The sequence below is a fragment of the Nyctereutes procyonoides genome, unplaced genomic scaffold (assembly GCF_905146905.1).
Source record: "Nyctereutes procyonoides isolate TBG_1078 unplaced genomic scaffold, NYPRO_anot_genome, whole genome shotgun sequence".
Classification (NCBI taxonomy): Eukaryota; Metazoa; Chordata; class Mammalia; order Carnivora; family Canidae; genus Nyctereutes; species Nyctereutes procyonoides.
In genome coordinates, this window is record NW_026575131.1 from 12314174 (window position 1) to 12339222 (window position 25049).

At 38.0% G+C, this 25049-nt stretch overlaps 1 long non-coding RNA gene across 1 annotated transcript in view; it reads right to left on the reverse strand.

Moving 5' to 3' along the window:
• The window catches only part of LOC129522262 (uncharacterized), a 262256-nt gene extending 243720 nt beyond the window's left edge, over positions 1–18536 (reverse strand). Inside the window, exon 1 of the long non-coding RNA XR_008666894.1 lies at positions 18483–18536. This is a non-coding gene — a long non-coding RNA (uncharacterized LOC129522262). The remainder of the gene's footprint in view (positions 1–18482) is intronic.
• Between the last annotated feature and the right edge of the window lie 6513 nt (positions 18537–25049).

The window sequence follows — 25049 nt, forward strand, 5'->3', positions numbered from 1 at the left end:
AGGGGAAAAAATGGTTTCTGAAAATATGCTTGGAAAATGCTATTTTATCTTTCTCTTAGATATTCCAAATACATATAAAAGGACTAAAAGTTTTGGGTGGCTCTGAAGTTTAAAAAAAAAATTGTGATTAGATCTTGACAGTAGGCTCAGATATGCTTCAGTTTCTGAACATCCCTATTTACTGGCTATGAATTTTGAGCAGATTATTTAACCTCTCTGAGCCTCCGCTGTCACATCTACAAACAGAAATGAGGTAATCCCACCACCCCCCATAAAATTTTAAGGAAATTCTATGAAGTGATGTGGATAAAACATTTAGAGTGCCTGGCACATGGCAAGTGCCCAATGATTATATTTGCCTTATTAATTCTATTATTAACTTTTTTCTACCTCAGCTGTTTCCATACTCTTGGCCATGGCACCTCTTTTTACCTTGGGATAGATGAACAAACCTCCTCCAGCATAACTTCCAGGGAAGGCCATGTCATAGCTGAAGCAATGTATTTGTGTTCTAACCATCTCTCCTCTCTTCATTTTATAAATTCTTACTGTCATTAGTCTTAAACCAACTATGACTATGTCATTAGTCTTAAACCAACTATTTCTCTTCTTCAGAGAGAAATTGCTCCCTTGCCTCAGGAAATGATAGGTTTCTTCTGGAAATGGAAAACATTTCCAATGTCATGGGACAATATGTTATTAAGCGCAGATGAGGGTTCCTGAGAATAAGATGACATAGGTTTAGAGATGGAACGATGCCAGGAGGATCACATGGTAACAAGTGTGTGCTGGGGCATGTAACACTTAGGGTGAGTCTTGACATGGAGCAGGATTTAGCAGCTTTAGAAAGATGTGTGGAGGAAGAGGGAAAAATTCAAATTTTAGGACTACATGCAAGGCCTTTTGACCCACATTTCTGCCCTTGAACCCAAAAAAACTTAAAATGTTTTCCTTATGTAAGCTACTTGCCTCAGCTGATCATCCCTATTGTCCATTACGCTTCTCTTAAACCAGCAGGAGTGATATGGCACCTTGTCTCCAATTTCAAGGGTTCCTGAGAGAAACCATGAGGGACATAACAATCCAAAGTATTTCTTCCTGAAAGAGGCTTCTCTGCCAAGCCTGTCTGCTTTTCCACCCTCATCACCTGAGTGAGGGGCCAAGGGAGAATGGAGAAGGAAAGTTCATAATTCACAATTCTGTAAGTTAAGCCCATGTTTAAACCTTTTGTCAAAATTCTAGGACAAGAGTAGCCAAAATATTTTGACTCACATGCCAATTCACAATTCATCATTAATGGCTGCTCCAAGCCCTATGTTGAGAAGGATAACGAGGCCCCATCTGTGCTCAGCAAGGAAGGGCACTGTGATGGGTTTAGTTGACATCACCTGAGGATGGAGGAGTCTACAGTACCACATGGCTATCATCTACTCCAAACAATGAATTTCCTCTGCCCTAAGCTCTACTACAGACTTGGAGAGCCAAGAGCCTTGGTAATGAGAAGGCACAGAGAATCTAGTGAGGATAAGAGGAACAAAGTACTTGCTTCCTCTCCCATGACTCCCATATGAATCCTCCTTCTTGGTGTATAGCCAAGTGCACTCCCCCTGAAGAGGATGAGTGGAAGGGTGCTAAGAACAATCCATAGAGCTGGCCTTTTCCTGTGACTGCCTGCAGACCAAACTCATAGCCCCAGGCTTAAAATAAGCATGGGCTTCTTTGTGAACATAGGCAGTCTCTGATTCATCTCTGAGACCTGCCCACCTAGCTTGCTCACAGAAAGCACATTGCTCACAGAATAATGGAACAATGATCAAGTGCTTAGACTCACCTAAAAAGCCCCGCCAATTAGCACTGAAATTTTCAGATTTCCTGCCTCATTGGATCGTAACAGAGCTCCCCTGGGAGATCTTCTCATTCAGCTTTCCTCTTCTTCTTAGCAAAATAGGTGCACCTTATAGGTTTACATCTCATCTCTATATGAATGGTCCTCTCCAGAGCAAACACTGTTTCATTTCTCTGACTTCTCCTGAGCTTAACTTGAGTGTGGCAGGTAATAAAGCTCAAAAAATGTGTATAAAGGGACTGAATAAAATAAACTAATAAAATCATCTAACAACAACAAAAATCAATGGATTAACTATTTTTAAAACGAGGAATAAGGAAACTCCTTGGAGTGTAAAAATTTCCTATACTCAATTTTCAGGTGTATTCTGAGTTTGTTAGAATCCTGCGTTCATTGAATTTGTTAGCATCAAACATTTATCAATTCAGATTGAGAGGTGGGAAAGAGGATGAAAGAAATCAAGGAAAATAAGAATCCAGACTGAAAAACTAGAGAGAGAGAGAGAGAAAGTGAGCTAGAGAAATGAAGCGTGGCAATGTGTGTTTCTAGTCGTATTGCTAAGACATGATGTAATTCTCACAATGCTGACAATTATGGAAGATCTAACAACAAAGGCCTCGAGTAAGAACTATGCACATATTTAGACAATGTATGGTCTGGCTTAGAAATTGTTAAATTAACCTATAAACCTGCTGTGTTTTTAGTCTAAAATCATAAATTCTCAGAGATTTTGGCTTCATATTTTTTTTCGAAACTTAGAAGATGCAAAAGGCTTTAATAAAAATGATATATGCCATTTATAAAAGACCATGCAGATGGTCTGGGATGGGAGGAAGACAACCAAATGGATAGGAACTAACTTTAAATGTAAATTCATTTACAGGAAATTGTCTCTAATATGTGAAACATCCATGTCTGCCAAAGTTATGAAAATGTGGACATCCTGTAAATATCCATCTGATGCTTATTGTTTTTGAATTTCCATTAAATCTCATTTTGAGAAGTTAGTTTTCTGCTCAGTATAGTTATGACATACAATCAATTCAATAACATAGCACTGAATTTTAAAATAAAGTTAATGTGCTTGGATATTCAAAGCGTCAACCTGATTTCTTTTTCTCATCCTGAACACCCGTCTTTCAGATGAGATTTATGTTTCCCATGCCAAGTATGGATTTACAAATCAAAGTAATTGAAGCCATTGCATACAAGAAAAATACTTTGGGACCCTTATAACGTTTTCTGTAAATGCATTTTGAAATATGAAGCCTGAGACAGGTGTAACCTTGAATATGAATGCCTCTAAGAACTACAGATTTTTCTGTAATAGATATCACTGACCAGAACAGTCTCCTTTTACAAAAGGAGCAGCTCGAGAAGAATGGCCCCCAAGAAGTCAAGGCATTGTCAAGGTCCACGGTTAAATCTAGAGTCAGAAGATACTCAACATTCCCCTTTTAGTCCAAACCTTCTTCTGCTACAGTGTACTGACTACACTCTACCAACCAGAACCTCCATAAAATTCTCTAGGCAACCATAGAGTAAGGTTTGTATGAGTTGTTGTTTACTGTTTTGCTAATGATAAGCAACTGCAACACAATGTCAACTCCATAACAGCACAAATTTATATCTGTTTTGTTCACTGTGGTATCTCTAGCACTGGAGCACTGGAATAGTGCCTGGCATCTGCAAGGATCCAGTTAATTGACTTGTTTTATGTGTAAGTGGTCTCTATGTGTAAGACATCAGACATCAAGATAACACTTCACATCCATGACCTCATTTAATGCTGAAAATATTCTACTATGAACTGAACTGTGTCCTCCAAAGTTTCTATGTTGAGTCACCCCCATTGCAACTACATGTAGAGGCATGGCCTTTAGGAAGATGATTAAGGTTAAATGGAGTCTAATCTAATAAAACTGATGTCCTTCTAAGAAGCAGCAGTGACAACAGGGAGGCACATAGAGAAAAGGACCAGGTGAGGACACAGCAAGAAAGCAACGTCTGCAACCGAAAGAGACTTCAGGAAAAAAAAACAACCCTTTCAGCACCTTAATTGTGGGCTTCTAGCCTCCTGAACTGTGAGAAAATAAATTATTTCAGCCACCCAGCCCCTAGTATTCCATTCTAGCAGTCCAAACTGACTGACACATATACCATCATATCAACAGAATCTTCATTCCATTTTTTAAATTTTTTATCCCATTTTTTAGATGAAGAATCTGAGAGACTGGGCAATTTCACTAATGTTACCTTGGCTAGTTTCTGAGTTTCTAGAAGGTTAGTAGTTAGTCAAAAACAAAGGAGATAAAATTTTAAATAGATTTTGATGTGTGATAAACTCTTATAGGTCCCATCAAGGAAGTACAAAAATAAAGAATAGAAAAGAAAATTGTTGTGGATAGCAATAAAATAGCTCTTGGTTTCCCAGTTTTCTTATTCTCCTCAAATTTTAGGCCACATAATCATGGCCTGTTTTCCTTTCCAAGATGGCAATGTCAAGTTTAGGAATAGCACCCACTCATGGCATCTTGAGTGGTGATGGGAGTAACTTTGACAGTTCAGAAAGGATCCTACACACCTAGCAGTACCTAGGGGACAGTACACCATCTTCTGGGTCTCCCCTTTGAATCAGTAACCAAGGAAGAACATGCTTCTTCTCCTCAACCCACCAGCTTCCAACCAAAGCAAATTCCTTAGCGTCAAGTAAGATACTCTATTCCCACCTAAGTTCCCCAGTAAAGAACAGTAGATTCTAAGAATTCCTTATACTGAAAGGTATGTATGTTCATGTAAATCCATTTAATTAAAAACATAGCATTCATTTCAAGATTTCAGAAAAATGCCTCACTACTAAAAACTCTAGTCTTTTACATGCAACGAGATGAAATTTTCTTGGATCATCTTCATCCTAAGTCTGGGATCCTCCTTTCAGTTTAAGGTGGAAGAGCCTAACTATGTATCCCACATTTGGGAGGGTGTTGAAGAATGCAAACAAATGCACACAAAAACCCACAGGCAAAACAGCCTGTATGACAGAAGCACGATTCATTTTGTCAGCAAGCTGATGCTTGATGAGTATTCAATCATAGTCCAGGACTTAACCAAAGTTATACTACAAAGTGACCTTTCAACTTGACCACAATATGACCCTTGGAAAAAGACAAAGAGGTGATTTCTCTCAGGAAGTGTTAAGTTTCCTAAGGGTAAGAAGTCAATTCTCAGACTCCACCCATAAATCGGCCTTGTTATAAGTCTGCTACAAAGCCACGCAAAGAATCACATACCCCAAAAGTATTTTCTGAAGAACTTGGCAAAGTTTAATTCTGAAGGGAAGCAACGAAAACAGAAGCCAGACTTGTATAATACATGTTCGTGAAGTCCAAGTGCTGCAAGAATGCCTTGCAGTAAGGAAGAGAAAGCACAGTTTGAGGAGACCTCCTAAATTATAGGCTTAATATTCTTGCACATGCAAACCAGAGGGGGCAGCACAGTACCACCCAGTCAAAACAATTCACCAAAAGAACATTCTGATAAGGCCTTCCAAGCCACTCTCTTCGAGAAAAAGTTTTAGCCTCCCTACACCTTATGTTATGAACTGGCAAAACATTTTGGCTAAATGTCTACATTCATAGGAAGTGCAAGATCACTATCCTAATAGCCAAAGAATTATATACCAGTTCCTCCTAATAGCATTGAGATTCTCCATTTTCGTCTGAAGTAAGGAAATAAATGTCTCTACAGTTTAACATTTTCCCAGATCTTGTATCACACGGCAATATAATTGGCAACCTTGCCTTAGCAATATTGTGCTCAGGGAGAAAAGACATCCATATTTTCAGTACTTTTGTAGACCATTTAAAAGTGCAGAACTGAGCTGAAGAGCCACTTAAGGAGAAATCTGAGAGGGGACAGGACTTAAAACTATCATTATGCTGTCTTTCCAAGCTCCTAACTTGCCAAATGGAATATTCGAATCAGAACTAAGGCCCCCATCTGCAAACACATTGTAATCCGTACCTCTCAGGAGACGAAGGCATATTGCTATCATGTAGAGATACATTGTGCTCAATTAATATCAATTTATTCCCCCCTCCCCATAGAATTTAAATTCACCTAACACACTGAAAAGACTTAAGATATTTAGACTCATAATACATTTTGTTAATATGTAGATAAAGAAACCACAAAAATGTTCTACTGCTTCTATCCAATTCTCCCCTCCTTAGGGCTAGCTATCCAATCAGAAACCAGTTTCTTTGTTAATGTAAATCGTTTTGGGGAGGTTTTTTTTGTTTTGTTTTGTTTTTGGTAGAGTGAATTGTTTAAGAATACAGCTCAGGAGTTAGAGTGTACAAGTCTACATAAATCCAATAGATCTTCTGTATTAACCAAAATGTTCTCTAACGGTGTTGTTCAATCTGGTGGCCATTAGCCGTGTGTGGCTCTTGGGTGTTTGAAGTGTAGCACAGGCATCTGAGGATCTGGTTTTTAAATATTTAAATTAATTTTAATATATATAGCTTCATGGGGCTAGTGTTCATATCAGACAGTGCAGTCCTATGCTCTACTCACTAGCTAAGTGTCTTTAAACATGTAACTTTTAAGTACTTTAGTTTCCTCACCCCTAAAATGGGGATAAAAATAATACCTCAAGTTGTGAGGGGATGAAGGATGGTAAACCATGCCTTGGTACACCACCAGAAACTCGGATTCTTCTCCCATAATGTCTTTTTCATTCCTCCCTTCTCTACCTTCCACTATGGTCCCCTCTGTCAAATTCTTAGTAAGCTCACACTATCAAAAGACCCTCTTTGGGGCACCTAGGTGACTCAGTGGTTGAGCATCAGAATATTTGGCTCAGGTCAAGATCCCAGGGTCCTGGAATTGAGTACCACATCAGGCTTCCCTCAGGAAGCCTGCTTCTCCCTCTTCCTATGTCTCTGCCTCTCTCTCTGTATCTCTCACGGATAAATAAAATATTTTTTAAAAACTGCATTTTGAATAAATACCACAGGAAGAAAATCTGGGTAAATATTTGATTACCAAACCAATGTACACCTTAAAAACAAAACCCTCAATCATTTGCTGCTAAACTTCTAAGTCCTGCTCCTGAAACTTCCCAAGTTGGATTTAAACATGTCTTTCCATCTCTTTCAGCTTATGGTTTGCTTGCTCAACTACTTTCCCACCTGTCTCTGAACTGCCCCTTCTCTTATCCTCTTGACTCTCCTATACCCAATTCTCCACCTTTGACTCCCCATCACATCAGTCAGCCCCAGCTGGGAGAACTTCACACTTTTTCAGCCATCTGAGCTCCCATCCTCTAAAGCCTCTCTAAAACCCCATTCCAAACTATTTTCTCCCTTTCCATTGAGATGACCCTTTCCCACTTCCCTTAGCCAACAGAGAATTGAGAAAAGAGAAATATGAAGGTAACCAAGACAGAAAATATCTTGAAAGCTCACGTGGGTTACAGTATTAATAGTAGTTTCTGGCACAGAAGAGATCTTTGATTTCAGGGAGAGTTGTCTATAAAATAAAGGCTGCAAATAGCTTTTTGTCATTTGTACTCCCTTTCCAGACATTCTCTAACACTGTAGTTCTCCAACTTTGGAATGCATTCGAATCATCAGGAGTCCTTGGTGAAATGCTCATCTCTGGGCATCACTGCTAAAGAATCTACATCCATGTGTCTGGAGCTACCTAGAAATCCACATTCTAATGAAGACTCAGCCCCTTCTCTCACAAGAGCAAAACCACACTGACAAACACTGCAAATGCCTCCTCTTCCCCTCTCAGCCAGGCTTCTGTTCCCTCTATATATGCCAAGGCAACAGGAATAACTACAGCAAAAAGACTTAAATCTCTTGGAAATAACAGACTCTTCCAAATGAGGGTAATTAGATGGAGAGGCTGGAGCAAGACATGATAAGCAGGCACACAAGGCAAAGACTAAAAGTCCTCATAGCAACCAGAGGTCAAAGCACATGGCAAATGACAAGTCCCAAGATAAGAGGTGGGAATTTCAGTATAAGCAGAAGGGGGTGGGGGGAAGAATTGCTACTATAAAATCTTAACCATGTGTGCAACATCACATTTAATTGCAAAATGTCAATTCTTAGAGGAGAAATTCACCACATTTTAACTCAAAGTATCTAAACTGAGTCAGATTGAATAATATGGTCCAAGACTCATCTAATCAGGTCATTTCCTGAGATCAGAGAAAGAAAACAAAGAAGAAAGGGGAATTTCCCAGCCTAAGCTGGGTCCTGCCATAGAAAGCAGATCAGAACATTTGCAGGAAATTGGAGGTGTTAAGAGAGAGAGGATCCTAATAATTATAGCTAGAGTGGCCACACACGCTTAGGCAGATGTTTATACCTGTTGTCCCAGCATCATTATTCATTTTGCCCCTTTTCCCTCCCAGAAGTCTTGATTTAGCAGTAAATTACAAAGTCACCTTAAAATAGCTAACACTCAGTGCTAGGCACTGAGCTAGGTGCTCTACTCTTATCATTTAAATCCTGTTACTACACGGGACTGGCATTAATGCTCTTATTACACCCTTCATTGAGCTGAGGAATGCTAGAAGTTATTGGAAGTTAAATTACTTGCCCATGACCACACAGTCAGTAAATGACAAGACTTGAACTCATGTCTGCAGAGGCAGTTCTCTTAATCCAAAATTGGTAAACCACAGGCCACAGACCAAACCCAAACCACCGATCTACTTTTTCCACATAGAGTTTTATTAGAAAACAGCTACCCCATTCATTGGCATATTGTCATGGTGCTTTCATACTACAAAGGCAGAGTCAAGGAGTTGCAACAGAGACCTTCCGGATCTCAAAGCTGAAAATATTTACTACCTGGCCCTTTTTGGAAAACAGTTGCTGATCTTAATTCTCCCTATTAGCACAGGAAAGGCACCCAAAGCACAAACTCACAAATTTGACTCTCCTATCAGGGATGGCCCAAGGTCAAGGAGAACATGACAAAAGACTAAAATAATTTTTTCAGTGTAGATATTTCCAATTTATTTGGAAACGTATTTATTTATTAGGCAGAAGGGGTTTCGGGGGGGTCTTATTACCTTAAGGCTTATAACAGATTGAGCTATCAATAGCTGCAATAAACAGAGCATTCTTGTGACCCAAAAAAAAAGATTATTCCAAAAAGCTTATAGTGAGGGCACATCAAGGGACATGGAAACCAGCTGGAAGAGCTCCCACTGGCCAAACGTTAATTTAAGTGACAAAGTAATATTAGATTATAATCCAAAGTATAAATACCTGAGGCACCTGGGTGGCCCAGCTGGTTAAGCGTCTGCCTTCAGCTCAGGTCATAATCCCAGGGTCCTGGGATCAAGTCCCACTTTGGGCTCCCTGCTGAGCAGGGAGTCTGCTCCTCCCTCTGCCCCTCCCCCTTGCTATGATCTCTCTCATGCGCTCTCTCTCAAATAAAATCTTTTTTTAATTTTAATTTTTTTAAAGATGTATTTATTTATTCATGAGAGACATAGAGAGAGAGAGAGGCAGAGACACAGGCAGAGGGAGAAGCAGGCTCCATGCAGGGAGCCCTATGTGGGACTTGATCCAGGATCCCAGGATCATGCCCTGAGCCAAAGGCAAACGCTCAACTGCTGAGCCACCCAGGCATCCCTAAAATCTTTTTTTTTTTAAGTAAAAATACTTATTAGTCCATAGTGATATGACTGATTAAATAATAGGGTAGAAGAGAACTCCTGTGCAAAGTTCCAAATAATGTATATAGATACTCCAACCTAAAGGAGGAGAAGCCAAACTCCTCATTCCTTTAGTGTGGCCCACACAATGACTTCCTCCCAAAGAGTAAAGGATAAAATGGTGTAGGGGGAGTAACTCTGCAACAGAGTAACCTAACAAACATGACCTCAAACTAGGTGGTCAAATCTAAAGTGATGAGTCATGTGGATAACCTATGCCCTTGATCTGATGTGATAAGAATGGTACTTTACCTCTGTGGTCTTCCTCCCTAGACCTATAACCCTCCCTAGTCTAGTCATGAGGAAAACGGAAGACATATCCCAACCAAAAAACACCCTACAAAACACCTGACCAGTTTCCTCAAAACTGTCAAGGTCATCAGAAACAAGAAATGTCTAAGAAATTATCACAGCCAAGACACCTGGGTGACTCATTGGTCGAGCATCTGCCTTTGGCTCCCGGGGTCCTGGGATTGACTTCCACATCAGGCTCCCCATAGGGAGCCTCCTTCTCCCTCTGCCTGTCTCTGCCTCTCTCTGTGTATCTCTCATGAATAAATAAATAAAGTCAAAGAAAGAAGAAAGAAGAAAGAAAGAAAGAAAAAGAAAGAAAGAAAGAAAGAAAGAAAGAAAGAAAGAAAGAAAGAAAGAAAGAAAGAAAGAAAGAAAGAGAAAGAGAGAAAGAAAAAGAAAGAAAAGAAAGAAAGAAAGAAAGAGAAAGAGAGAAAGAAAAAGACAGAAAGAAAAAGACAGAAAGAAAAAGACAGAAAGAAAAGAAAGAAAGAAAGAAAGAAAGAAAGAAAGAAAGAAAGAAAGAAGAAAGAAAGAAAGAAAGAAAGATAGATAGATAGATAGATAGATAGATAGATTATCACAGCCAAGAGAAGCCTAAGGAGACATGACAACTAAGTGTGATGTGGGATCCTGAATAGGATCTCAGGACAGAAAAAAAGGACATTAGGTCAAAACTAAGGAAATCTAGATAGTTTGTTCTTTAGTTTATAATACTTATCATATTTGTTTACGGAGTATGACAAATATACCATATTAACTAATGTAAGAGGTTAAAGCTGGTGTCGAGTGTATGAGAACTCTACTTCCTACATGATTTTTCTGTAAATCTAAAACTATTCTAAAATTAAATTTATTCAAAAAAATAAGATGACAAAAATAGCACCTACTTTTCCACATTTAAACTCACAGAAGAAAAAGAAAAAACTCACAGAAGAATCTAATTTGGAAGAGATTTCCTTTCCCTGCACAGTTTACATACTGTAATTCTAATTTTGTCTGGAAGGTGCAAAGCACAGATTTCAAAATGATTCCCACATAAATAATGCAGTTTGTGATTAGTGCCTGAACAGAATAAATTAAACCTAGTATATAGATTACCAAGTTACTCTGAGCAAAATCCTGTAGAAGAAAAACAACACTTGGGATAAAGGAAACACTGCTTAATGAAATCCTAGACAATAGTACTCAGGCTTCAACAGGGTAGATGGTCTACTTTGCTTGGCTTTTGGATGAATACAAATAGGGCTAGTGTCACCCATTGTTCTTTGAAAATTGATTTTCCTTCTCAGGAAATGTCTGCAAGAAAAAAATGCATCCAGCTTCAAACCTATATACCTTACTGTCCTCTCACTGCTAGAATGTCTAAGATTTCTCTGCAGATTGCTGGCAAAGGCCATTGGACACATGCTACACCAAGAGGATACGTGATCCAGCTCCTACCTCTGTCTCAGCCACACCACCTTCTATTTCATGAATAGGCTCAAGTAGCTTAACATGCTCTTTTCATTTTTTATATCACTGAATATAATTGTACCCAATTGTTTGTGTCATTATCCATAGAAGGCTCATCAGCCATCATCAGCTAAAAGCCTTGAGAGAGAACCATGTCTATTTTGTTCACTTCCATATTCTGAGGATTCCTATGTACCCAAGTCCTGTCATGTAGTAGGCTCTCGATAAATATTTGTTGAATGAATGGATTTATCAATCGTAGGTTAGCTCAAGTCTACAGAAAACCCCCTAATTTCAAATCCATGCACTTCCTTCAGCAGTTTAATATATTTGTTGTGAGGAACATCAAAATCTCATTAGCTTCATTTGTGCTAAGTCAGTGTTCTAAGTTCAAACTACTCAGTAAAGGAAGATAGAAGAGATTAGCATTAGCTTCATGTTCAAAGTGTCAGAGGAAAAATATAGAAAGCAAAGAGCTATACGTGAGCTTCCAACCACATTATCGATTTCTATTAACATCCTTACTTGTCTGGAGGCTAATTTCTCCTGGGCCTTAACTACTTTTTAGACTATGTCACTGCAAGTCTGTGCTAATTCACATAGCTCTTTAAGCCATGATCTTATGTTTTAAATATTTACCTACCAAATAACACCATGTCCAGCTTAGAAATGTTCATAATTTATAGAAAATTTAGATTCAGGGACACCCGGGTGGCTCAACGGTTGAGCGTCTGCTTTCAGTTCAGGGCATGATCCAGGGTTCTGCCGGGATGGAGTCCCATATCGGGCTCCTGAGCCTGTTTCTCCTCCCTCAGCCTATGTCTCTGCCTCTCTGTGTATCTCTCATGAATAAATAAAATCTTTATTTAAAAAAGAAAATTTAGATTCAGTGTATTGCCATGGAAAAAGTATGCAACCAAGACTCAGATGACCTTACTGAAGTCTTAGCTTAACCCATTTTACCAATTTCTTTTAACAGACTCAACTCTAGGCGCACAGTGCAGTTATAGGCAAATCATTTACACTATCTTAACCTCATTTCTAAATTAAGACAGAGAGATTAGGTCAAATATAGAATAAGTATATACAGCCACCATCCTGCCTACTCAAAAGTCCATAAAATAATATTAAAGTTATTAAAATAAATTTGTAGCATTCCACGTTGTTTGGGTACTATTTGCTGGATAAGAAATTGTGCATTTAAGCTCTTGGTGAGACAGAAATTCCAGGACTTCCTAAATGTGAAAGGCATATAGAGGATCAATTCTAAAGGGATCCAAATCCAGAGAAAACTACAGATAACAAGGCGATTTGCAAGAAGGCTCACTAGAAAGTCTATGTGTTTCAGAAGAAATCTAAATCCAGCTAGAGATAATGAATAGGTGATTAATACAAGGAGGTGTTCATTTCACCAAGATGGCTGAGGGAGAAAGGAATCAGGATGGTAAATGACAACTCATATTTTACTGTGTATATTTAGGGGTTTATCTTGATTACAAAGAATATATTTAAGAGTTTATTTTGCATGTAAATAACACTGAAATAAACATATTAATAGAATTAAGGGATAATTCATCCCAGCTCTAACTTCCTTTTCTTCTAAAGGTAGAACCACAAGAAAAGTATAAGCAAATTTCCCAGAGCTACTCAACCCATCACCTGGAAAAGAGACAGCAGATGAAGGGACAGTTTTTAGGAATGTTACAAAATATCACATTTTATAATCAGAGTAACAGACTCTTGGTTTCCCCAGATGCAACACACATCTATGTTATTGCTTCTTGAAGATCCCCCTTAAAATCTGAGCAGAATAATATGAAGACTTGCCTCTCTTGCTGTGAGTTTAAGTAAAGTCAATACAGGTCATGAGAATTTTCCAAGGACAGAGTTGGTACAGGGCAAAGCATGAAAACATTTCTTGGTTTTCCTCCCATTTTGAAGCCCTGCTTTCCAAAGGCTGCCTATATCCGTTCAGACAAACCTCATTTCAATTAATCTCTTTCTCTGATTACAGGTTATCCCACTCTGTGGCTCCCAGATTACATAGCAGGAGGACACCAGAAAAATAAAGCTGGCATGTGGTTAGAAAAGTAAAAACTATAGAGGAGGCAGGTAGCAGAGTTATTACCCCCACAGTATGAAGTTATCCACTGAATATCAAAAGGTCACTTCTCTTAATCTAAATTCGCCAGAGCATTACACAACTCCCATCCACTACTGAACCATTTCAAACTTAAACCCTAGAATAGGCTGCAAAAAAGGCTGAATATAAACTGTCTCCAGATGTCTTAAGTTGCTCTTAAAGGGTAAGAGAAATCAAGAGTTAAGTCTGGGACAATTGGTACCTTGCCCCTTTTACCTTTATACCATGGCTATCCCTCTATTTCTATAATATGGCAAGTCTCCTGGGAAATCAAAACTAAAAGGCAAGATTATGAATATAAAATATATCTCCATGCTATAGTGATAGACCAAAGAGACAGGCAGGAAATGAGGTTGAGGCTTTAGTGTCTGGGATAGAACAGAAGTTGAAATGCAAGGTAAGCAAAGAAAAGGGTTTGAAAAGGACAAAGAGAAAGAGGAATTTATTACATCTTTACCAAGTTGCTGTGGAGAAGGGGAGACTCTCAGGCTCAAATAAAACCCACCTTTAGTGATGCTACACACTCAATGTTGGCTTAGGCAATACAAACATGAGGTCTTTGACTTATCCCTCCTGACTTAGACACCCTCCTAAACAATAAGACTTAGGATATGATTTTACCCCACATTAGATTGACCATTGGATGTGCCGCTCATGGAATTCTGTCCTGTGTACTTTGTCCAGATAGATCTAAAATTCTGAGCCCAAGTATCATGCTTCTGTGCATAGCTCCTACCAAAGACATGAGCTCACATTGTATGTACATATATGCACACATATGTACATGAAACAAAATCATGATTACTGACTCTCCGTTCTATTCCTTGTTCTGAGTAGGCACATTCTTTCCAAGCAAAGGTAAGGGGAGGGAAAAACACTAACAGTCCTCTGAGGTTTCACAAACCCCCCTAACCTCCTCCAGGAATCAGAAGAAAGTATGTTCACCTTTTCTCACTCTGTTTCCTTAAATAGCCACAATGCCAATAAGTAGATCAGGAAGACAAAGCCTGCCATGTGATTTATTACCTGTGCCAACTCAAGTGGAGTTGATAGGTCAAGGAAGAAATTAGCAATATCCTAGGGTTTAAAACAACAGCCTCCACACACCCCTTTTGTTTATAACTCAATTTCCTACAAGAGCTCATTTTGCATTACTTACTCCCCCCCAGAGCTTTCCCACAAGGCGGAGCCAATCTAAGGATGTCTGACACCCCTTATAATTACAATTTCCTCATTTGGGCATCGTCTCTCTTATTATAATGTCATTATCATAATATGGGGTTTTCACTGACAGGGCAGCTAGCAGCAGAGTGACGGCTCTGACAAAAACCATTAACTCTGCTTAGTCACATGCCTGCTTAGTTCACGTCCTTCCTGACCCTCTCATGGCTGATTCCAGGCAACATCTTTCTCTCCTGCCTAGTCCCTGCTTTTCCACTCCCAGTGGCTGACTGATAAAGTGGCTCCTGAATTTGCTTATTTATGCTAATTTTTATGCCTACCATCTCTTTGATTCCTTCCCTCCACACAAGAGATTCCCCTAGAGGCAATGTTTTCCTTTTTTTTAAAAAAAAAAAGATTTTATTTATTTATTCATAAGAGACACAGAGAGAGAGGCAGAGACACAGGCAGAGGGAGAAGCAGGCTCCATGCAGGGAGCCCGATGCAGGACTTGATCCTAGGACCACGGGATCACAACCTGAGCTGAAGGCAGACGCTCAACCATTGAGCCACCCAGGCATTCCTGTAGGCAATATTTTCTATTAAATAATAAGGAATACTATATTAGGATAACTAGAATTTATTAAGCATTTCTTTGTTTCTGACACCATGCTAGATGGCACATAGGATTTCCTTATACTGCTGAATCTCTGTAACTATCTTATGAGAGGGATCCATTACTGTCTGCATTTGACAAAAGACAAGCTCAGAATGATCACTTTTCCAGCATCTGCCTGACTCCAACACCAGAGCTGTTAACCAATCCTCCACTGCCCACAGCAACTATAGGACCAGCATTCTGTATCAGGAAAAGGTCTGTACTATGGACTGCATGTTTATATTCCCACCCCACCCCCATACTCTTTTTTTTTTGTTTTGTTTTTTTGTTTTTTTGTTTTTTTTTTTTAAAGATTTTTAATTTTTTTTTATAAATTAATTTTTATTGGTGTTCAATTTACCAACATACAGAATAACACCCAGTGCTCATCCCGTCCACCCCCATACTCCCCCAGTGGGGACAGTGTTTGGAGATGGGCCTATGGGAGGTTAGGTGATGAAGACGGGGCCCTCATAAAGGGATTAGTGCCCTTCTAAGAAGAGACCCCAAAGAACTTGTTGCTTTCTTTCTCTGTGCTTTCCAGCATGTAAGGGCACAGCAAGAAAATAGCAATCTATAAACCAGGAAGAGGGCCCTCACCAGGAACCTCATCAATTAACACTTTGCTCTTAGACGTCCCAGCCTCCAGAACTGTGAAGAATAAGAGTTTGCTGTTTAAGTTATCCAGTCTATGGCATGTTTCTTAAAGCAGCCCAAACTAATGGTTTGCCTCCATTTTCCTCTTAGTTTGATGACAAAGATGCTACAATGCCAAAAGCAGCAGCAGCAGCAGCAGCCGCCGCCGCCGCCGCTGCCACCGCCACCCAAACTAAGACAATATATGTAGAACTGATTTAACGTTAATGCCCTAGGAAGACTGTATAAACCTATACAGATCTGAAAATGATCTTATTTGTATCCTAACTTACAGTTTTAAAATTTTAGCCACCACAGGCTAAGATGGGCAGGAAAATTATGATATATAGGAGGATTTCAAGAATTATTTCTTAGTTCATTCCAGGTGAGGTAGCTCATGATCCACAATTTCTTTCTGAGATTCTTAATAATTTTTTCCTTCCTAACAGGATTGGCTTTATTTCTGGGCCCGTGGTACCTACTAATATTCACAGATGGGCACAGCATGGCTTCCAATACACAAAGACCAACAATTCTCCCCATTTTAACACCTAACATTCTACCATTTGCAGTTCTTTTGGGCTGTGTCCTTTTTCTAGATACTCTTTAAAATATAAATAAATATATAAATTTATTCACTGGGAAAATAATACTAAGCTACTGATAGCTTACTGTGAATTACTACTACAAATGCTTCCTGGCCAAAATGAACTAGAACAAAAGGACAAAGAAGAGTCAATTCCTGGGGAAGAGAGGAGAGCCTTGAAATGCAGGAGGCTGCCCAAAGAGGATGGCAGATAATTCAAGCCAAATTTCCCCTGTTATGTTGGCCCAGAACAGTCCTGCTGTCTGTCATGAAATAGCTCAGCAGTGTTGTGTAGGAGGTGGTATCATTTATTGAAAGAATATTGGTCATAATCCTAGCCATTGGGGCCTACTTAGCCCCAGTGTATTAAGTCCAAAAAATAAAGTTGAAAGATTACACATGCTATGTTTGATCAGTTCCAATTGGCCAAGTGAGAGCCCCAACTGTAATAAACTTGACTTAAAGGTAGAAGTATTCAAGTATCATTTTTATTGAATCAAAGAGATCAGCTGCTTTTATCCTAATTAAAATTATACATCCTTTATTCATAAAACTTCAGTAACAATTTGAATTGCCAAAGTCTTTAATCATGAAATTATTTGCCTTTCAGAATTGACAAGTAGTTATATTAAAAATGCCACCTCTCTTATCCACTAGAGGTTGAGTACAGCTCATTTAACCTGAATCTTTTACTAAATACATGGAGTATTTTATAACTTTAAAAGAATGGGACTATGTAGAGAAATAATTTTATTCTTCTTACCTCCTTAGTATCAGTTTATTTTTAAGAGGTATCTCAAGAGCCATATTTTACTAAATTATTTTTTAGTGTAATGTTCAAAAATACTAGATACCCAAAGGGCTCAGAAAACCAAGCATGTTCTTTCCTGTTCCAGAGCTGAAATCCATCAACACCAAAGCTATCAATATTGTTGAATTACAGTCATTGGAACTAAAATTTTAAGTCAAACAAACATCAATAAGCTCTGCCAGCCAGGACAGTTCAATCTTTAAAAACTCAACAATTTTAATTTTTTCCTTAAACAAAAATAATAATTCTGGGCAACCCATCATATCTTAATGAGAACCAGAATCGTATCTTTTAAAATAACACTCTTTTTAAGTTGTTTAAAAGATTTATTTTGGGGGGCGGAGAGAGAGAAGCATGTACCTGAGCAGGTGAAAGGGCAGAGAGAGAGCGGGGAGGTGCAGACTCACTGCTGATCAAGGAGCCCTCCGTGATCTCGATCTCAGAACAGGGGCCTCGGTCTCAGAACATGGAGATCATGAACTGAGTCAAAATCAAGAGACCTTGGCCTAACTCACTGAGCCAAGCAGTAACTCTTGATTATCCTATAATTTAGGGAGAGGAGCCAATTGAAATGATATCTGAAAAAATACATTGAAATACTATCCAAAAATAAGGAATAACTATTGTAAATTTCAAAGTAAGCTCTTTCACTTTTCTAAATATCCAATTACAATGCCTGAAATGCCTCAATTTCATTGCACAGTAGGCTTCTATGCATTCTACAATCATGCAAGATCATCAGCATATATTCAGCTATCTCTGGAAAACATTTCTAGGTATTTACATATTTCCTGAACCTGTACTGGAATCTCCTATACTTTCTGATCTAATTATCTTACTTCATTAAAATCTTAACTATCAGAAATAGGACTGAAAAGTCTAAGTAGAGGCCATAAAGCTTTAAGAAAAAAATATGTAAAGAAGCCAGAAAATAGCTAACATTTATTAAGTGATCATTCACTTCTGAGCTCTTAACATAAATTAAGCCCTTTAATCCTCACAATCACTATACCAGGTAAGTATATTTATTCTCAAATAAAGATAAGACAACAGAGGTATGAGGGTAAGTTACTTCTAAAAGTTCACACAGCTAGTTAGTGAACATAGGCAAGTTATTAAAAGACAGAAATACCAAGCAATGCTACCTGTACAGAAGGCTTCTCCATCTCCCTTATCCATGGTTCTGCTTTCCGTGGTTTTAGTTGCCCAAGGTCAACCATGATCTGGAAGCAGATGAACCTCCTTCTGAGGTACCATCAGACAATCATTAGTCACCTAATGCTACATCACTTAACTCACCTCACCTCACCATGTAGGCATTTTATCATCTCATATCATCACAAGAAAATTACAGGTGAGTACAGAATACTAAGATATTTTGGGAACTTTTTTCTAAGTTTTTATTTAAATTCTAGTTAGTTAACATACAGTGTAATATTAGTTTCAAGTTACAATTTCGTGATTTAACATTTACATACAATTCCCAATGCTCATGACAAGTGTACTTCTTAATCCCCATCACCTATTTAACTCATCCCCCTACCCATCTCCCCTCTGGTAACTATATGTTTTCTATAGTTAAGAGTCTGTTTCTTGGTTTGCCTCTCTCTTATTTTCCCCCTACAATCCTTTGTTTTTTAAATTCCACTATGAGTGAAATCATATGGTATTTATCTTTCTATGACTTATTTCACTTAGTATAATACTCTCTAGCTCCATTTGCATCGAGAGTAGCAAGTTTTCATCTTTATGGCTGAGTAATATTCCATTATGTATGTAATATATATGTGATAAAGATGTGTGTGTATATATATATATATAATTACATATATATACACACACATATATATAATAATTACATACACACACACACACACACCCCCTATGACTCACCAATTGTGCTACTAGGTATTTACCCAAAGAATACAGAATACTAAAATGTTTTGAAAAAGAGAGACCATATTCACATACATTTATTACAGTATATTGTTTTATTTTTTAGACCATATTACCATCTATTGTCATTAATCTTTTACTGTGCATAATCTATAAATTAAACTTTATGATAGGTATGTATGTGTAGGAAAAAACATAGTATATATAGATTTCGGTACTATCCACCATATCAGGTATCCAGTAGGGATCTTGGAACATGTTCTCTATGGAAAAGAGAGATGACTGTATTTGCAATCAAGAAAGACAACCATATTTGCCCCTTGGTTCTTCTGTCAACACTGCCTTCAGGCCCACAAAAATATGGGGTTCACTATTATACTCTTCCATAATAAGACTGAGTCGTAGAATGGCACTAATTCCTGTTGAAACCAGTAGAAAGAATATAACTTTGTGACATCTTGGATGGGACAAACATCTCTGAACTGAAGAGAGACAGGATGTTTTTACCTAAAACATAAACTTCCACTGAATCTCTAAACTAAAGAATCAGAAAATAAGCATCAAACATCCTTAATAATTAGAGGTGACAGATCTGATGCAGATTAAGTATTCAGAGAATTTAATAATGTATTACATGAGCTGTCTTGTTTTATTCTGAGATGGCTAAGATGAAGTAATAGATCAGGTCTAACTTCCACCTTAAACAAGTAGAACAATGAACAAAATCTATGAAACATCTTTTAGACACTGGATAATGAGAAATGCAGAACTGTGATCCCTGAGAGACGGAAACAAATGAGGTCATCCTAATGATTGTCCAGCTTTCCAATTAGAGGCAGACTCCTGACCACAGAGCAGGTATGGAGTTCAGGGCAGGGGCTGGGAGGGTCCCAAACATGGAGGTCTCACTGAATTGAGGAAATAAAGATTGGAGTTCAGGGTATTTCAAGGGGCTAGAGGTTACAGGGAAGAGATCTAGAGAGGAGAGTAGTTACAAACAAACAGAGCTTCTAAGTGTACATTGAGATAACCTGGACTCTCTACAGAACATGCATATGTGTAGAGTGAAACTTCATGAGATAAAGCAAAGAGTAACCAGGGATCTAAGAGATGAATGTTTTCCAGGTTTGCACAGATCTGGGTATATTTTAAACTCCCAACAGCCAATGGGGAGAATCCCCAATGACCATTTGGAGAATTCAGAAGGGGCCCCCAAAAAGACTCCAAAGTAGTGAAAAATCAAAGTAAAACTAACTCCAAAAGTAGTGGAACTAAAGTATTCCTAAAGTAAAGGCTACATTCTCTCTGGCCTAACAAAGCTTTACAGTAAGACTGGAAAAGATTAAGCTGACCCCGGGGCAACTTAATTGTCTCCCAGAATAAAGCCCAACACTCTAAAGGAAGACAACAAAATCCCTACTCTCAACAAATCAAATATACAGTGCCCACATTCAATTAAAAATTACTAGACAGTCAAGAAGTAGGAAAATGTGACCCACAAATTATTCAATAGAAACAGCAAGAAAACTAGAAACTACATTAGAATATAAGCATCTGAAAACAGCTATTACATATATACTCTAGTATTTAAGAAAGACATGAACATAGTAAGAGAAATGAAAAATACTTTTAAAAATCCCCAAAACTTCTAGAGTTAAAAATATATTATCAAAAGAAAAATTCACTGATTAACATTTGTAGCAAAGATGACATTGCTAAAGAAACGTAAGATTGAAGCTACATACAATGCAATAGAAACTATCCATAAATGAAGCACCAAGAAAAAAAAAGACTGAAAAAAGTGAACAGTATCAGTAAACTGGGATGGTATCAAGCAGTTTTACATATGGATAATTGGAGTCCCAGAATTGACAGAGAGCAGAAATAATATTTAAAGCAATGATGGTCAACTTGAAATTTTATACCCAATTAAGTTATCTTTTAAAAATTAAGGTAAAATACAGTCTTTTAAAGACACACAAAAACCGAGAGAATTTACAATGAGCAGTCATACACTCCAAACACTGTTAAAGTTGAAGGTAAGTAAAATTATACCAGATAGAAACTTGGATCTACACAATGAAATGAAGAGTGCTGGAGATGGTAAATTTTCAAATAAATGTAACATGAATATGTGTTTCTGTTGCTCATATATGTAAAGAAGGAATGAGAGCTAGAGACTTCCTTATTTTGTGAGGAGAGGACCAACAGAAGTTTCTTTTTTATTATTTTTTTATTTTAATTCTAGTATAGTTAACATGCACAGTTACATTAGTTTCAGGTATATAATATAGTGATTCAACAATTCTATACATTATTCAGTGCTCATCATGATAGTGTACTCTTTAATTCCTATCACCTACTTCACCCATCCCCATAGCCACTTCCCTTCTGGTAACCATCTGTTGTTCTCTATAGTGAAGACAGAACTTTCTCTTTTTTTTAAGATTTTATTTACTTATTCATGAGAGACAGAGAGGGGGGGGGCAGAGACATAGGCAGAGGGAGAAGCAGGCTCCATGTAGGGAGCCCAATGCAGGACTTGATCCCCAGACCGGGATCATGCCCTGGGCCAAAGGCAGGCGCTCAACCACTGAGCCATCCAGGCGTCCCAGAAGTTTCTTTAAAAAAAAAAAAATCACTTATTGAAAAACTAAGGCAAGTTATATGCATGCAAATGGTAATTATTTTTGCCCAGCTTTGAGATATATTTGACATATAAGATTGCCTAAGCTTAAGGTGTACAATATGTTGATTTGATACACTTATATATATTGTAAAATGATTACCATTCAGTGTTAGCTGACAAATGTGTCATGTCACATAATTACCATTTCTTTTTTGGGAAAACACTTAAGATTTCCTCTTAGCAACTTCCAAATATACAATATAGTATTGTTATCTAAAATCACAATGTCATACATTCCATACCCCAGAACTTACTCATCTTTTAACCGTAATTTCATTCCATTTAACCAAAATCTTCCCTCTTCCTTCATCCTCCAGCTTCTGATAGTTACTATTCTACTCTCCGTTTCTATTAGTTCAGTTGTGTTAGATTCCACATATAATTGAGAGCACATTTGCCTTTCTCTGTTTGACTTATTTCACTTAGCCTAATATCCTCGAGTACCATCCATTATATCACAAATGGCAAAATAATGTTCTTACCTATGGCTGATTATATTCATCTTATTTATCCATTTTTATTGGTAATATGTTAGTTTGTTAGATGTATCATAATAAAACACCACCAAAAAGGCAGCTGAAAACCACACAATTTTTTTCCTTTCACAATTCTGGAAGATAGAAGTCTGAAATCAAGGTGTTGGCAAGTCTTAACTCCAACTGAAACTTAGAGAGATAATTCTTCCTTGCTTCTTCTAGCTTCTGGGGCCTGAAGGCATCCTTTGGCTTGTAGATACATCATTCCTAGTTCTGCTCTTTGTCACTAGACTATCTCTCCTCTTGTGTCTCTCTCCGCTTTTATAATGATACCCGTCATATCACATATCACATTTACCTCATCTTAATTATATCTGTAATCATCCTATTTTCAAATAAGCTCACATTTTGTGGAACTGGGGGCTTAGAACTGTAACATGTATTTTAAGGGTACACAATTCAATTCCCTAAGAGCACTCTACTGCCCAGGAATGACTGATTCATTGACAGTGTGGCCAGTCTCAGTTCTCAGGTTGATGGTGTGACCTGAAACCCTCATCCTAAATCACATGGTTGCTCTTTCTGGAGTAGTGAGGCCCTACTCCAGATCTAGCAAGTGTGGCCAGTCCCTGCCCTAAATAAAGACACTTCTACCAGATATAACAGAGATTACTTGCCAAACACAAGGACAAAGGCCAAGACTCTCTTTGGAGAAGGCCAAATTCTTTATTATACAAAGTCCAAAATGTTTGACACTGATCTTTCTTAAAGCACTAAATAAAAAGGTAAAAGACCCAGTTTTTTCAGGCTCCCTGCATGAGCCTGCTTCTCCCTCTGCCTGTGTCTCTGCCTCTCTCTCTCTCTCTCTCTCTCTCTCTCTCTCTCTCTCTCTCATGAATAAATAAATTTTTAAAAAATTTAAAAAAAAAAAGAAAAGCAGAAAAAAATTAGGACAGCACGGGTGGCTCAGCGGTTTAGTGCCACATTTAGCCCAGGGCATGATCCTGGAGACCCAGGATTGAGTCCCACATCAGGCTCCCTGCATGGAGCCTGCTTCTTCCTCTGCCTGTGTCTCTGCCTCTCTTTCTCTGTCTCCCATGAATAAATTAAAAAATAAAAATAAAAAAAAAAAAGAATCAGACCCAATTTTTTTGGAAAACCATGAATAGACAGTGGAAACATAGCAATTGCTTGCCAGCTTCTTCAATCAAGCCAAAACATTAAAAATTAAAAAAAAATTAGTGAACCTATGGTCAAAGCTTTTAACAGAATTTAATGTCTAGAATTAACTAGAAAAAAATTCATTGTTTATAAGTGCCAAGAAGACAGCAGTGAAGTCAGAGTGGAAAAGACAAGTATTAATGCATACTCTGAGAAATGTTTTAGGAATTACTTCAACATTCATGATACAAAATAACTTTTTAAAAATCCTCTTATACCCTGTTTCCACAAATATCAGTAACACAAGTTGGTATGGGACCCTGAGAGACCATCTTGATCTCTATATTCTCCTCAATATCCCTGAAAATTAAAGGCTACTCTGAATTGGAGATATAATATCCTTATTAAAAGGAAGTGGGGGCAGCCCTGGTGGCTCAGTGTTTTAGCACTGCCTGCAGCCCAGGGTGTGATCCCGGGGACCTGGGATTGAGTCCCACATCGGGCTCCCCACATGGAGCCTGCTTCCTCCTCTGCCTATGTCTCTGCCTCACTCTCTGTCTCTCATGAATAAATAAATAAAATCTTTAAAAAAAAATAAAGAAGAAATGCTTAATTTAAAAAATAAATAAAAGGAAGGGGAAGCGTGTTGATGTTAGCACTTATGACTGGGTCCCAAATAAAATCAGAAAATTGGTAAAGAATTTTTTAAATTTTTAAATTTTAAGAAACTTTCTTAAAAGAAAAGTGCCCTCAGTATTTGTGTTCCAAAACAAGTAATCGCCTATTTGAAAGAAATCTTCATAGAATTTTCCTTAAAAATTAGGAATATGTTAAATTTACATGAGGACAACCATATTCTAGATGAATCCACAGAAATTGAGTTCAAGAGACCACTCTTCACCTTCCCCATTTAATTCCAGCAATGCAAATCTGATGAGAAAAATAATTTTCCATAAATTAGGTTTAGGGTTTTCCTTGGAACACTGAATGAATCCAAAAAATATCCAAATTTTCTATTCTGCCCGGTTCCCACACCCTGAACCTGAGTTCTCTGAATATCAGACCACCCCTATCTAGCCTTTAGTTAACAAGCACTGCCATTCTCTACTATCAACTTATGTGAGAAGAACACAAGGGTAACATTAAATGAGTATTACTTGCTTCTAGATCACCAAATTTGGGGATCTCAAACCACAAGCAAACTGAAAAAGTGAGAAGAGTAAAGAAAAGAGAAAAATTAAAAGTTTGGATTGGTCTTTAACTTGCTTCCCTTACTGGATGCTAAAATGCCCTGCACCCAACCATTTTCTTTTCATCTCTCAGGTAACAAGGGGTCACTCCCTCCAAGTACCTTCTCTGATTTATGTATTAAACTCCAACTCAACAGCAGCCTGAGTTCTCATCCTCCCTGCAGTAGCCTTTTGTAGGGCTCACATGGCTGCACTGTTACTGTCTGTTTTTTTATCTCTTCATTAGATTCCAAACTAGGT